The sequence below is a fragment of the Ahaetulla prasina genome, chromosome 4 (genome assembly GCF_028640845.1).
Source record: "Ahaetulla prasina isolate Xishuangbanna chromosome 4, ASM2864084v1, whole genome shotgun sequence".
Lineage (NCBI taxonomy): Eukaryota > Metazoa > Chordata > Lepidosauria > Squamata > Colubridae > Ahaetulla > Ahaetulla prasina.
The window spans coordinates 46,245,531-46,261,235 of record NC_080542.1 but is presented as its reverse complement, the minus strand read 5'-3'; the positions used below and the strand labels follow the sequence as shown (position 1 = coordinate 46,261,235).

Sequence of the window (15,705 nt, the reverse complement as noted above, 5' to 3'; positions counted from 1 at the left end):
CGAAACTGCATGGCTATGGATGAAACATGTAAGTGATACCCATTGTCATCGGGGCACTTGGTACCATGTCCAAGAATTTTATAAGATACATCAACAAATTACAGCTTCCTGCAATAACACCAGCAGAACTGCAAAAAACTGCGCTACTTGGAACATCATACATCTTAAGAAGGTACTTGGTTGATACCTAGGACGCTGACAGCAACCCGTATCAACCATTGGTACCAGTCCATGGTATTTGTGATGCATTTTTGAATGTTCAGTTGACTGTTTCATGTTTAATGAATAAAGTAAAAAATAATAATAACAATAACAACAAGAACATTTGTGAAGTTAAAACTTGTTTCATGAGTGAAATAATTCAATTACATTGAAAATATAGTTTGAAACAGAGGAAATATAATTTGAATTCAGGATATTTTGCGAATTGCTACATTACAGCTTTTGTACAACCAGGAAGTGCAATAGAAAGATAAAATTATACACAATTCACAGTGCCACAACTGCCTAGTTTAAAATACCATGTTTCTCTGAAAATAAGCCCTACTTAAAGAGCCTGAACAGCTGCCCAGCCACCCATTCTGTCTGGTTGCTTGCGGTGCCGCAGCCACAAGGTGAGGTGGGGTGGTGATAGAGCTGCCTCATGTGTCCCACACCAGTTTACCTCAGGGGCCATCCACGCCCCGACAGCTTCCTTGTGGTGGCAGCACCAACACCCATGCCTGCCCCGTCGCGAGCAAGCAGAAGAGCAGCTCCCTTACATGAGGAAAAAAAGAAGACATCCCCCGAAAATAAGTCCTAGTGCTTACTTGGGGCCCAAAAGAAAATAAGATCTGGTCTTATTTTCGGGGAAATATGGTATATTAAATCTCTATTCACCTTCTATTTTTCCTTATTTCCCAAAACTAAAATTTGGCAGCAGCTCCAATGTCAAGACCAAGAAAGAGGAATGCTAGGTATTGTATTTCAGCAATGCTTAGACAACTCAAGTTTCCCAACCTCTTACCTTGCTCCCACCTTGGTATTAACCCCTTGATCTAACCAGCTGCATTGTTTGTTTTTTTGCATAACTTTCCACCAATATTATACTGAGGGACACAGTTTTTGAGTAATACTTTCAATACTATATAAAGAATATTAGCTTTTAAACTATAATGGTATTTTATTGAGTATTGTTGAAAAACTATGCTTTTTGCTGCTTATCACTTCACATAATACTTTTAATTTGTCAAACCCATTACAATAGTAAACCTCCAGATAACACTGAATTCTGACTTCAAGCAACCTCAAGTATAATGCAATTTGTGATCAGGGATGACAGTTGGAGTCCAACATATGGACAGCCACGTTTTATTAATCTTGCCATTGCTCTGTCTCATAGAGCACTACTGTTCCAATAATGAATACACAATAGATACTGGACATCCATTCTAATTCCCCATCCACTGAAATACAATATATTGACTTTCCTTCGTTTACCCAAAAGAAAGGGTCAGAACAAGTACTTTCCCTTTGCATCCTACCAGAATATTTCAAAATGGCAACACTTTCTGGAAATTATGTTACTTATCATAATTTCAATCGGATGCTCATAAGCAGAAGCTCTTTTACTGTCTCTGCCTGAGGTGCATGCATGCACTTTTCATAAGGGCTCAGGTATCCAATACCTGGGTAACAGTAACCCAAGGTACTTTCTGTATCTATGGGCTACTTTTGAGGATTACAGGTAATCCTTTCTTACCGACCACTTGTTCAGTGACCATTCAAAGTTATCAAGGCATTGAATAACAACCCATCCCTTGTCACAGCATTCCCACAGTCATGAGATCACAATTCAGGCACCTGGCAAGCAACAGACATTTACAATGGTTACAGTATTTCAGTCACATGATCTTCATTTGCAACATTCACAGCCAGCTTCAACAAGCAAAGGCAATGAGGAAGACAAAAGAAAGTCAGGGTCACATGATGTCATACTTAACAACTACAGATGATTCACTTAATGACCGCAGCCAATACAGACAGGTTGTTGGGACAGTCACATAATATTTCACTTTACAACCATCCCACAGTGACAGAATTGCTGATCCCAAACGTGGTCAATAAGCAAAAACTACTTCTACACTAAACTGAAATTATTCCAAACTGCAATAATATTGATTGGGGTCACCATTTTTTAAAGAATACTCTTATGTTTTTAAGAAGAGATTGGACAACCATTTGTCTGAAATGGTACAGTTTCCTGCTTGAGCAGTGGTTTGGACTAGAAGACCTCCAAAGTCTTTTCCAACTCTGTTATTCTAATCTGATACCTTGATAAACGACCTGCTTTTAACCAAATATCAGATCCAATATGTAACTTTTCTTCCTTTGCATATGTTCTTAAATATGACTGATGCATTTCTGCGCATGACAAAGATGGAGTTCTGACCGAGTCTCGGAGCGGCAGGCGGAGTTGTAGCCGGGCCGTAGATGCAGCCAGCGGACGACCTGGGCTGCCTGGGTAGCCTGGCTGGAAAGACGATCTTCTTGGCAGCTGTGAGAGGGGCTTTTCGCCCGAGAGCTTCGCAGCTGCCGAGTGCTGAGCCAGGGCCGAACGGCGGCGAAATGGCGGCGGCCATCTTGGTACGGGGCGGGGCGGCGTCCGGCCTACCTCCGGCGCCGTTTTGGCGGCGTCCGGTCTGTTTCCCATGCAGCATTTTCGAACTTGTGCTGCATGGAGGGCGACGGTGTGACAAGAGCTTCGAGAGCCCTCTGCTCCGGATGGGAGAGCCCCGACGAGGCCCCTCGTGGAACGGGGGTGAAGCGGCGGTGGCCATCTTGGTGTGGGGTGGGGCGGTGTCCGGCCTACTCCTGGCGGCGTTTTGATGGCGTCCGGCTTATTCCCCTGCAGCATTGCCGAGCTTGTGTTGCAGGGAGGGCGACGGACATGGTGAGAGCCCCGAAAGTTTTTTGCCCCGGACGGGAGAGTCCCGAAGAGGTCCCCCACGGAACGGGGTGTGTGGAAGGGGGGGCATGTCCGTGGCTGCGGTGGGGATGGCAAGGACGTCTGTCCTGGATAAGGGCAACGTTTGGAGCCCCCTAGCGGCAGTGGCGGCAGCATGCTCTCTCCCTTTTCTCCCTCCTTTCCCTTGGATTTTTTTTTCATCCTTTCATCTTGCCCTGATAAGATCTGAGGAGGCTGCTTTAGAGCTGGTCGTTTTCGCTTTGGATGGACATGGACTTAGGCATGGAGGCCTTTTTTTCTCCCTCTAGACTTCGGAGTTGTAAATGGGGAGTTTTGACTTGGGAGCTTAGGCTCCCCCCCCCCCGGACTTCGGAGCATTCGCAACATCTGTCTGTTATGACTTTTACCATCTGGAACGGGATCTCCTTGCGAGAATGTCCACCATCTTTTATCATCAGTGGGACCTATGTCAGCGGTTCTGAATATGACTGCTTTATCATCATCTACGGTTACGGACAAACTCATTTTTGCGCCAATTATGCCTGTTGCGAGATATGATTTATTCTTCGTTAGAACTTCATCGTCTGCGAGGATCCTCCGCCTCGCAGAAATGGCCCTCTACGTTATCGAGGGCCTATCTCAATGATGGGTTTTGGGACCCAGAGAGATGGCATGCGTTAAGAAAGAATCTTTGGGGTTTTTTAGACAAACAATTTTTAAGGGGTGGGAGGGTAAAGGCGGGTATCGGGGGAAACCCGTCGGGGAGGGAGCCAGTCCCTGCGTTTGCTCGCGGCGATACTCTATTAAGTTCGGAGGTTAAGGGGAAGCCTTGTTCTCCAATTCCAGAGGATTGTTCCATCAGTACGGTAAGTGGGAGAGGCAGATATGGCGGAAGTGGGGGGCCATATCATGTTCAGGGGGTGCGCACTCGCTGTTTGAGAGCGATTGCGCGCTCCGGCCCCTCAGACTTTTCCCGTTCCCCGAGTGGCCAGTATCCCCAGGGTTTGGACCTTAGGCTGATGTTGTGCAATGCTAGGTCCGTAGTGAATAAAGCCCCCCTGATCTACGATCTTATACAGGAAGGGGCTGCGGACCTTGTGGGCATTTCGGAGACTTGGTTGGGCATTGAAGGGGGGGTTCCCCTGGTGGAGATGTGCCCACCGGGTTTCCGGGCATTTCATCAGCCGAGGGCCCAAGGTAGGGGTGGAGGGGTGGCGGTGGTTATTAGAGAGAGTCTGGAGCCGATGGAGGCCACTGTTCCTCAGATAGCCGGTTGTGAATCCCTTTACGTGAAGTGGGGGCGTAGGATGCAGGTGGGCTTGTTGATCACGTACCTGGCTCCTTGCTGCGTGGCAACAGCCCTGCCCGAGTTGCTGGAGTTGATAGCCGGGATGGCAGTTGATACCCCCAGGCTTATGGTCATGGGGATTTCAACTGCCATCAGCCGTGTGTCGTCAACAGCGGCTCGGGAGTTCATGGCTCCATGACGCCATGGACCTGACACAATTAATTGATGCCCCCACCCACGTCGGGGGAAGCACACTGGATCTGATTTTTGTCTCTGGACAGTGGTTGAGTGGTCTGGAAGTACGAGAATTAGCCATTGAACCTCTGTCATGGTCAGACCACTCCCTCCTTCGTCTGGACTTTCGGACCGCTGCTCCTCACCGCAGGGAGACGGGACCAATACGCTGGTTCCGTCCCAGGCGACTGATGGACCCGGAGAGGTTCCTGATGGAGCTTGGGCCGCTCCCTGGCGATCTGGCCCACGGCTCGGCCGAGGAGCTTGTTGCGGCCTGGGATCAGGCCGCGGTGGGTGCCTTGGACCGTGTCGTGCCTTTGCGGCGTCTGACCCGGCGTAGATCTCAACCAGCTCCTTGGTTCTCCGAGGAGCTGAGGAGATGAACGCCGGAGAAGACGCCTAGAGAGCGTGGAGGTCCGGCCGTTCGAAGCTGACCGAATACTAGTTAGGTCTTTACTCAGACCTATCTAGTGGCATTGAGGAGGCCAAGCGGCCTATGTTTCTACCTCATTGCGTCAGCAGAGAACCGCCCAGCCGCCCTGTTTAGGGTGACTCGCTCCTCCTTAACCAGGAGGGTTGCGATGACCCTTACAGGGTTGTGCTGAGGATTTCAGCAGGTATCTGTTTGACAAAATCGCTCAGCTTCGACGGTCTGGACCAAAACTGGGTAGTTTCGGGCGAGGTGACGGAGGCTAGTCTTGTTGAGACCATCTGGGAGGAGTTTGACCCTGTGGCTCCGAGGACATGGACAGGTTGCTGGGGCGGCTGAATGCCACCACATGTTTATTGGACCCGTGTCCCTCCTGGTTGGTGCTGGCCACCCGGGAGGTTACGAGGCTGGCTCAGGGATTGTTAACGCTTCTCTAAGGGAGGGTGTTGTTCCCACCGCCTTGAAAGAGGCGGTGGTGTGACCCCTCCTCAACAAGCCTTCCCTGGACCCAGCTGTTTTGAGTCACTATCGTCAGTCTCCAACCTTCGCTTTGTGGCGAAGGTTGTTGAGAGTGTGGTGGCACACCAGTTACCCCAGTACCTGGATGAATCTGTCTATCTAGACCCGTTCCAGTCCGGTTTCCGACCCGGATACAGCACTGAGACAGCTTTGGTCGCATTGGTGGATGACCTCTGGAGGGCCCGGGATAGAGGTTATTCCTCTGCCCTGGTTCTCCTTGATCTCTCAGCGGCTTTTGATACCATCGACCATGGTATCCTGCTGCGACGGTTGGGGGGATTGGGTGTGGGAGGCACCGTACTTCGGTGGTTCTCATCCTATCTCTCCGACCGATCGCAGACGGTGTTGGCAGGGGGGCAGAGGTCGACCTCGAGGCGCCTCCTTTGTGGGGTGCCACAGGGGTCGGTTCTCTCGCCCCTCCTGTTCAACATCTATATGAAGCCGCTGGGCGAGGTCATCAGTGGTTTTGGGGTGAGTTATCAACTGTACGCGGATGACACCCAGCTGTACATTTCCACCCCTGACCACCCCAATGAAGCTGTTGAAGTGTTGTCTCGGTGTGGAGGCCGACGGGTCTGGATGGGGAGAAACAGGCTCAAGCTCAACCTCGACGACTGAGTGGCTGTGGATGCCGGCATCCCGGTACAGTCAGCTGCAACCGCGGCTGACTGTTGGAGGCGAATCATTGGCCCCAATGGAGAGGGTGCGCAATTTGGGGGTTCTCCTGGATGGACGGTTGTCCTTTGAAGATCATTTGGCGACCGTCTCCAGGAGAGCTTTTTACCAGGTTCGCCTGGTCCGCCAGTTGCGCCCCTTTCTAGACCGGGATGCCTTATGCACGGTCACTCATGCCCTCGTCACTTCTTGCCTGGACTACTGTAACGCCTCACATGGGGCTCCCTTGAGGTGCACCCGGAGACTTCAGTTAGTTCAGAATGCAGCCGCGCGGGTGATAGAGGGAGCCACTCGTGGCTCCCATATAACACCGATCCTGCGCAGGCTGCACTGGCTACCTGTGGTTTTCCGAGTGCACTTCAAGGTGTTGGTTACCACCTTTAAAGCGCTCCATGGCATAGGACCGGGATATCTTCGGGACCGCCTTCTGTTACCACATGCCTCCCACCGACCGGTACGCTCTCATAGAGAGGGCCTCCTCAGGGTGCCGTCAGCCAGGCAATGCAGGCTGGCGACCCCCAGGGGGAGAGCCTTCTCTGTGGGGGCACCTACCCTCTGGAATGAGCTTCCCCCAGGACTTCGACAACTTCCAGACCTCCGGACTTTTCGCCGCGAGCTTAAAACATATCTATTCTTTCGAGCAGGACTGGCTTAATAGGGTTTTAAATATGGATTTTATTGGGGTTTATTTTATATTTTGTATTGTATTTTAAATTTAGGCTATTGGAATAAGTTTTTTATAATATTGTTTTTATTGAATGTATTGTCTTTATTTTATCTGCCTGTTCACCGCCCTGAGTCCTCCGGGAGAAGGGCGGTATACAAATTAAATTATTATTATTATTATTATTATTAAGGCAGGGGTGTCAAACTCAAGGCCTGGGGGCCAGATTTGGCCCACAGGGTGCTTAGATCTGACCCTTAGGGCCACCCTGGAAACAGTGAAGGATTGCCCCAGGTCATTTGCCCACTGCAATCATGAAACCATTCCCTCCCCCCTCCCCCAGTCAATCTGCAAAGCCGAGAAAGTTGAGGAACACTGTTCAATTACATAGGAAGACGGCTGTGAAAAAGCCAAGAGAATGTGTTCAGAGAAGGTGCAGAATATAGAACAAGCACACAGAGGGGAAAAAATAAATATATGTTGTAATGCTGGGAAAAACTTTGGATTCATTGAGAGAAATGTGATTTAGATAGTGATGCAATCAGAAATCTCAGTGAAACACACACAAGCATATTTTTCCTGTAATCATGTAGGACTTATGGAGGGCAGGTACACAAATTGAAGAAAAATGCAGCTACTTTTTATAAGTGTACGTGCTTTGAAGGCCAATTTTCCTTCTGAATCTGAAGCCCTGCACATACAGGTTCCATTAGTGCCCTGAAGGAGATATCCTATTTTTAAAGGCAAACAAATGAAGCGAACTTTCTTAAACAAGATCCTAGTGAAAAAGTGTGCCGTGAAAAATGAAGTACTACCACTAAAATGGTGAAGAAATGATGAAGAAAAACCCATAGTTCATTGGTTACAACAGCTGTTACACAAATCACAAGTACAATACAATTCGTAGGAATCCTAGGTTGCCTCCTATCTGAATCTTGGAAAGCTTGCAGAATCCAGTCTAGTCAATACTGATGAAGATGAAGAAATATTATAATAATTTGATATAATTCAACCTTTTATTTTTAATTTCATTGGAATGTGTAGAAAATGGTCCCATCCAATTATTTGGCTTGAACAGTACTGCTATACAGTGCCCAATTTCTCAATTGGAATGTAATATTTGTTGATGTTGAAATAAACCTATGTTTTGGGGACCCACCAAACTTAAAACTATTAATTGTCTTTTAAATACATAAAATGATCAACTTCATTATGCAACAGATTTAGATGTAATAACAAACACTAATATTTTCCAGACCTTGCTTATTTTGCTTTAAGCAACCAAATAATAGAGAAAGCAGGACGCCACCTAGAGGTTTAATCCAAACCATCTACAGAGTATCAAATTCAGAAACGCCAGCCTCAAAGTAATAGCAGTAATAAGCAATGTAATCGGCAACTGCTTTTAAATGCTGCAGATTAAACAGTTTCAGATAACCACAAGACAGAATAGTTTCTCTTGAATGCCTCCCATCCTTCTCCTAAAACATCAGCATTAGTGAATCAAATTAGCAAGCAGCAACCACTCTGTAACTAAAATGGAAAAGAAAAGCAGTGCAGTTCCTGCAAGCCTGCTGGGAATTGTAGTCTACTGCTTAGGCTGCAGGATATCACCTATCTGCACAAACAATATCGCCATCCATAGGCCATTACAGTTAGTTACATACATACACAGCAGGGACATCTAAAATGTCCTCCTGCTTAATTAAATTTAAAGGGCCTGGTACTTTCCACCCCACTTTTTTAAATTGCTGAAATCTGGGAAGACTCTAATTACTAAAAACTTGTTTTTGCTATAAATAAGACAGATACCTACCACATATTCCTCCTTTTTCCATATGCAGAAGAGAAACTTTCTTTTCTTAAAAAAAAAAGCAGTATCTATTGAAGCTTTTTTCTCTTGCAATATTAGCCATTACAGAAACTTTGTCCTACTATAAATAAATCCATAAAATTACATTAATTCTGCAACTCGGACAATTGTTTAGATAGATTGCTAGTTGATTTTTTGCAGCAAAAACAGGTAAAGACTTGTGCCATCTTAAAGAACACCCATTTATTATTGCCGGAGCTTTCTGGGATTGTAGCAGGGGTGAAATCCAGCAGGTTCTGACAGGTTCTGAAGAACCAGTAGCGGAAAATTTGAGAAGTTCAGAGAACTGGCACATATCACCTCTGGCTGGCCCCACAGTAGGGTGGGAATGGGGATTTTGCAGTATACTTCCCCTGGAGTGGGGTGAGAATAGAGATTTTGCAGTATCCTTCCCCTGCCATGTCCACCAAGCCACACCATGTCCACCAAGCTATGCCTACAAAACCGGTAGTAAAAAATTTGGATTTCACCACTGGATTGTAGTCCACTTAATCAGGTGCACAGAGCATAGCTTGTCAGTAATGTGTACAGGCATATGTATGTGTATATACACAGTTACACAGAGATGGTTGGGGACGGAGGGAGGAATATAGAATGTCAAAGTTAGGAGTTACATAGATATTTATGAGAGTGCTCTCAATTTTCTTCAGATATTGTATCCTATGATATCTGTCAGCTAATTATTAATTTTTCATAGAGAGGATTAGAAGAGAAAAGACAGCAGAATACAATATATCCCAGGTATGGTACAAAGAGACTGCAACCCTAACCCTTAGCAACTTGAAGATTTGTGGACTTCAACTTCCAGAACGATTGGCTGGGGAATTCTGGGAGTTAAAGTCCACAAGTCTTCAGGTTAGACATCCTTGTGCCATATTATAAAGAGGAGGAAAGAGCTCCTTCCAAAAGGCAAAGTGAGCAAAAGGTAATTGTTGCCTAGAAACATAGCAATTTGACTAGCACTGTATTGTTACCATCAATAAATGGTCTAAGGCAGGGATACTCAACCTTTTTATACCTACCGCCCACTTTTGTATCTCTTTTAGTAGTAAAATTTTCTAACCGCCCACCAGTTCCACAGTAATGATGATTTATAAAGTGTATTGTTGTCTGCGCATGCCTCTCGCACATTGTAGATTGGGTTTGGGGGGGGGCTACCAGCTCTGCTTGTCTGTTACAGCTGGGTGGTGTGGTGTGAGATACGTGAGCTATTCTGTGACGAGGTTCTTTTGTTTGCGGTCGCACTATAGCGCCATTTAGTTTTACTTACGTAACGTGAACTAAACTTATGCACGGGCGATACAAATAGTATATTTTCAGAAATTTAAATTGTTACGGGGAATTATAGAAAAAATTAATGAAAATGTTTTTAAATAATGCTATGAAATTTTTTTTAAAAGTCAATTAAATTTTAAAAAAAGAAAGTGCTTCAGTATCGGACAAAACCCCTACCGCCCACCATGAAAGCTGGAATGTCCAGTAGTGGGCAGTAGGGACCAGGTTGACTACCAATGGTCTAAGGTCTGGTTTTGATATGATACATCTTGACTACCGGGAAGTGTGTCTCGAGGTGGGGTAGTAGCCTTAAGGCCACAAAGTACTTGATTCTGTTTTAGCATCAAGCAATATTTGATAATCTCAGGAGATGGGGAGAATCATAGATCTGCCCTTAAGGGGAGAAAAGTGACCACATTTGGAAAACATTCAACCAGCAAAATTCTGGCTTAGATGTGACTTTATTTTCTCAGGTAGCTTAGTTTCTACATTTAGGGTTGCAAGTTCTAACAGATTTGCACTCTAAATAGAGCTGCACTGCTTTTGTGACCAAGCAACAGATAAACCAACAACTGGAATTAAACTGAATGGTGTTAAAGTCTCCTAAGAAGCAGTTACTTAATAAGTAACTTACACTTCTCTTGAGGCATAACAAACTGTTTTTCTAAAATCATCTTAAGCAATGAGTTAGCATATACCTGTGATGGCGAACCTATGGTACACATGCCACAGGTGGCACACATAGCCATATTGGTGGGCATGTGAGCTCAGCTCCAGCGCACATATGCGCACTGGCCAGCTGATTTTTGAGCCTGCTGGGCCTACCTGCAATAGGGAAATAGGCTGTTTCCTACCTCTGGAGGGCCAGATGGGGGTGGGGAAGGCCCATTTTTTGCTCTCCTCATGCTCCAGAGCCTTTCTAAGAGCCGGGGGGGGGCAAAATGGCTTTCCCCACCCATCCAGAGGCCGAAAACGGCCCATTTGCCAACTTCCGATCCCACAGGAAGTTGGCAAATGGGCCATTTCCTGCCTCCAGAGGACCTTCGGGGGTGTGGGGCAGGCCATTTTGCTGAGGAGAGCAAAAAACGGGCTTTCCGGTGCCACTGGAAGTTGACAAATGGACAGTTTTTGGCATCCGGAGGGCTTCCGAGGGGTAGGGAAGGCCGTTTTCACTCACCCTCCAGGCTCCTAAAAAGCTAGTGAGAGCAAAAACCAGGCCTACCAGGCCCACCATGCCAAAAGCGGGGGGGGGGGGGGCACATGGGGGGGTGTCGTATGCTTGGGGCACATAAAATTATGGGTGTGGGTATGCACGTGACACCTCCCACTCCCCCCGCTTTTGGCACGCAATGGCACTATCACTGGCATATACCATATTTTTGGATCTAGAATGATAGATACTCTTTAATGTAGCAGCTTTAGCTTTTGGTTACTTTCATACAGTCTTGTTCTCTTTTATTCTGTAAATCTGGCTATGCTAGCAAACAAGACAGGACTTCGGAGTATCTGTTCCATATCACTAAAAAATTTTACAACGTATTGGCACATAGGATTTCATCTTTCACTACAGCATATAAAAACAAATTTAACTAGCACTTGAGAACTTACACATTTCATTTGCAAATGTGACTATAAACTAAAATCTATTTCAGCTGTTCTGCTTCCACATAGGGATAATTTAACAAATGCTCTTCTATTATGACATCTTGAATATAGAATGTGGTGCAGAAATCTATTAAAATGAAATATTTATATTGTTTTTTACAGAAACTCTCTGGATTCAAATTTTTATCAATTTTTCAAAATATGAAATACAAAAATACAAAAAAATGGATTTCATCAGAAAATAGGGAAGGAGAAGGGAAAGAGGAAAAAGTGAGGGTAAAGGGGAAAAGAAAAGCATTGACTTCGAAGTTTATTTTTGGGGTTTTTTTGTGCAGTAGAGTAAGGTAGTAACATACAACGTCAACTTTTTACTTTTACATAATAATATATACTAGACAGTTCTATAACAACAAACCTATCTAATCAGCAAGCTTTTTCCAGAAACTTTAATAGCTTATCTCACTATGCATAGAACCCCAAACCACAGTATAAAAATTTTAACCTAGAGCAATATCTCCCAATTTTCTAACAATAATTACAATCATAAGTGTATTGCTTTGTGAGCTTCCAGTAATTGGATTGTTAGAAATGGTTTATTTATTTTTAGATTTTACGTAAATATGATTTATGGTATTGTGAATATGCAGACTAATATTGTTATTACTAGAGAAACCATGATTTGATATATTATGTGAACCATGTCTGCATGTGGTTTCTTTATTAAGTACAGAAATAAAAATCTAGGCTGGCTTAATATGACCTGAAAGGATAAAATCATTCAGATTCCATTATTGTTCAATCTGAGATTCTCAAACCCATTGGTACCCTTTCACTGGGGTTAGATTTGGGAAATAAATATACAAGTCATAATAAATACATTTTACTTCATATATCAGTTTTAAAAAATCTTATAGAGGTGGGTGCCAATAAATGTAGGAGTAAGAGGAACCTTGCAACTTTATAACAGTCACTGGAAATAAACAATGAAAAAAACCTCTATATAATAGGAAGAATAAATTCCTTTAGTTTGGTATAATTCCTAACATCTGGGTTTTAATTTTGAGCCAACAATCTCATTTCTTGCTCCACATTTATTTCTAATCAAATTTTCATATTAGAGCAACAATTATAGAATATTTTGACTTTGCTGTGAGCTTGTTCAACAGAGCAGAACAAAGTTCAGATACCAATTCAGAATTGAAAATATAGTTATGTTAAAGCCAGAGCTGTCAACTTGTTGAGGTATAGTGAGAGTGAGTTAGCAGAATCCTTCTCAGTCAGGACAAACCCACCCAAAACTAAACCCATCGTTAAATTTTCCTTATGACTATTTACCAGTGTAGTTGCAAACTATACTTCGAATATCCCTAGTTTAATCCAATACTGAACAAACATTCTTATTTTTGTGTTCTAAACTATATGAATGTCTATTAATTTTTTCTATTCATTGTAATAGGAAAAAAAATCAATCATAATCTACAGATCAAAAAATTTATCCCTGAAACATCAGAATCATAAAGGCATATTTTCATTGGATAGATAAATAGTAGCAAAATTAATACTAAACAGCCAAGATTAGAAATATCTGTGTTCCAAAATCTGAAAAATATTAATACACAATTCTTATTATCCAGGTTCCCCTGAAAATAAGACCCGATTTTATTTATTTATTTATTTTTGCTCCAAAAATATGCATTAGAGCTTATTTTGGGGGAAACATGTTATCAGGGTGATCAGCCCGGCCTGGTGTCCCACCCACCCCTGGCCTGCCTACTCTATTCAACCATCTGTCTTTGCTTGCCCACAGCTGAGTCTCCAGGCCCGGCCCAGCAGTCACAGCACTCGGACTCAGTTGCGTTGCACAGGCTGTGTAGCCCCAGAATGTGCAGGCCAATGGGCTTGTGGCCTGCAGCTGTGCTTGCCACTTCCAGTGCTGGCCACGTGTCCCCCCCCCCTCCAGGGCTGATGATCTTAATTGGGGTTTATTTGGGAGGTAAGACTTGTATTATGAGCATCCTAAAAAATCATGCTGGGGCTTATTTTCTGGTTATTATTTTTGGGGAAACGCAGTACCATAATTCCACAAAGTCACTTCTGCTTAAATCAAATTCCACAAAGTATCTTTTTAAAATGTGAGTAGCTGCAATTTCTGGAACAGTTTTCAATTTCTCCGATGGAAATGATCTTCTAATACAATCCCCGCTACTTGTAGATATCAACTTGCAATGTCAACATATTTATAAGGGTAAGCAGTTGGGGCAAGGTGCACAATAACATAAATGTTAATGCAAACATGTATAATTATTATGCCAGATTTTTGATGTGGTAATTGATCTTTAAAAGGTCACAATAAGGATCAGTAAAAATCCAGAGTAACTGAACTAAAATGGAACCACAATTTAAAAGTATTCCAGCTATCTAAACACAGGGAGAAAGGAATTCCCAAAACACAATCAACTTCTGAAACTTTCATTATATTTCCCTGATTAAAAGATGTATTTTATACTGAAATTAAGCCCTACCAAGAGTACAGATACTAACTGTTAACCACAAGATTCATTATTTTAAAATAAATTCTCCCTTCAACGGTTAATTTAAAACAACTCAGGGACAAAGTCGTGATTCAAATTAACTTTCTGCTAGATAACACTTTAGTTACTAATAAACAGGAAAAGCATTACAAACTTACGTTAGAGAACACTGCTGCAAAATCCATTTTGTTCAAAATGTCCAAGCAATTCCAGAAAGAAAAGTTTAACCGCTAAAAGTGTGAATATCTCTGTAGATGTCTCCAATTTTGAGAAGGAATTTTTTTTCCTCTGTAAGAGAAAACATTTTGTCAGTGGAAGTATATGGACTGTACAGAGCATACATTGCAGAGTTGTTATCTTTTATACAATTTTTTTAAAATGGCAAAATTGTGAAATGAATTGACAAATATGCATTTGTTTGGTCCATACATGCTAAACCAAAACATAATATATTTGTGGCTTAACGTGTTGTCCAAACTCAGCTAGTGTGGCAATTAAAATTATAGTATACAATTTAATGTATTTTGCAAATTCAGTTGTAATTTATCCCCTAAATCAACTATAAACAAATTGTGGCTTATTATATAAACACAGCTACCTCTGTTAAAATAATCCTTATAGCACACACATATATGCCTGCATCATTTATTCCTGGAAGAGGACAAAGGTAAAGAACAAAATAGCTGCCCCTCCATTCTATATAATTGGTAATAACTGATGAGGTTAGCAGCTCAATCTTATTTAACAGTTGGTAATAGCTTCCACAACTGAGGATGTTTGTACACTTCATATGGTAATCATAACTCTAATCATTTTTGTTCCACGTCACCCAACAGTTCTCATTTTGCCTAATGATAGAGCCAACTCTGATCTCACAATTTTTCCATATTCTTTCTGCCAAATAATCACTATTGTTGTGTCAGACACAAAACCCATCCCAATTGTTCAAGATCAAACTTTATGCAGCCTTCTTCTTCGAGTTATTTTCATACCCCAGATACATCTTAAATTCACTGTGCATTTAGTGCATCTCCCTTTTGATCAAATACACAGAATACAGCTATAACTTGCTAGTGATTTGAGATTAAAGAACTATTATTTATTATAAGAAATTGGAGTAAGAAATCAGATACCTGGTTTTCATGCTGTAGTTTGGAAACTGATTTTAACATTAAGTATGTTTTAGGGAAGATTGTGTTATCTAACATACATCTAGAAAGACACAGTAGAAACATGAGTCTGCATCCCTACGTTCACATTGCCCCTTCTATACCTCAAGAGCCTGCAGTGCTTAATAGTGTAAGACACAAAAGATTACACATGGAATATTCACTCTTGGATCCATTGCAAGTTTCGGTATTCATACAATCTGCATAGAGAAGTCTGATTTTCTCCAACTAGTTATATTGTCTTGAAAGAAGAGGCTATAATTTCAAATAAGAAATCCAGTTAAAATAATTTAAATCTATGCTAAACTATATTTCGCTTTGAGAAATTTGCTCTTTAGCTACATCTAGATATTCTTGTTCCACAAATTCCTTTACATCTTTTTTTTATTTATTAGAGATGAAATGTTTCATAACATTAGAACCTTAATAAAATTAAGCGTTAGGCATCATTTTTCCCCACTATCAATAACTTGACAGAAAGTGACAACAGAACAT

At 42.9% G+C, this 15,705-nt stretch overlaps 1 protein-coding gene across 1 annotated transcript in view; it reads right to left on the bottom strand.

The window, feature by feature from the left end:
- Nucleotides 1–15,705, bottom strand: part of KANSL1 (KAT8 regulatory NSL complex subunit 1) — a 153,079-nt gene that overhangs the window by 135,784 nt on the left and 1,590 nt on the right. Inside the window, exon 2 of the mRNA XM_058181970.1 lies at nucleotides 14,200–14,329. The gene's annotated coding sequence lies outside the window, so the exon portion shown is untranslated. The remainder of the gene's footprint in view (nucleotides 1–14,199; nucleotides 14,330–15,705) is intronic.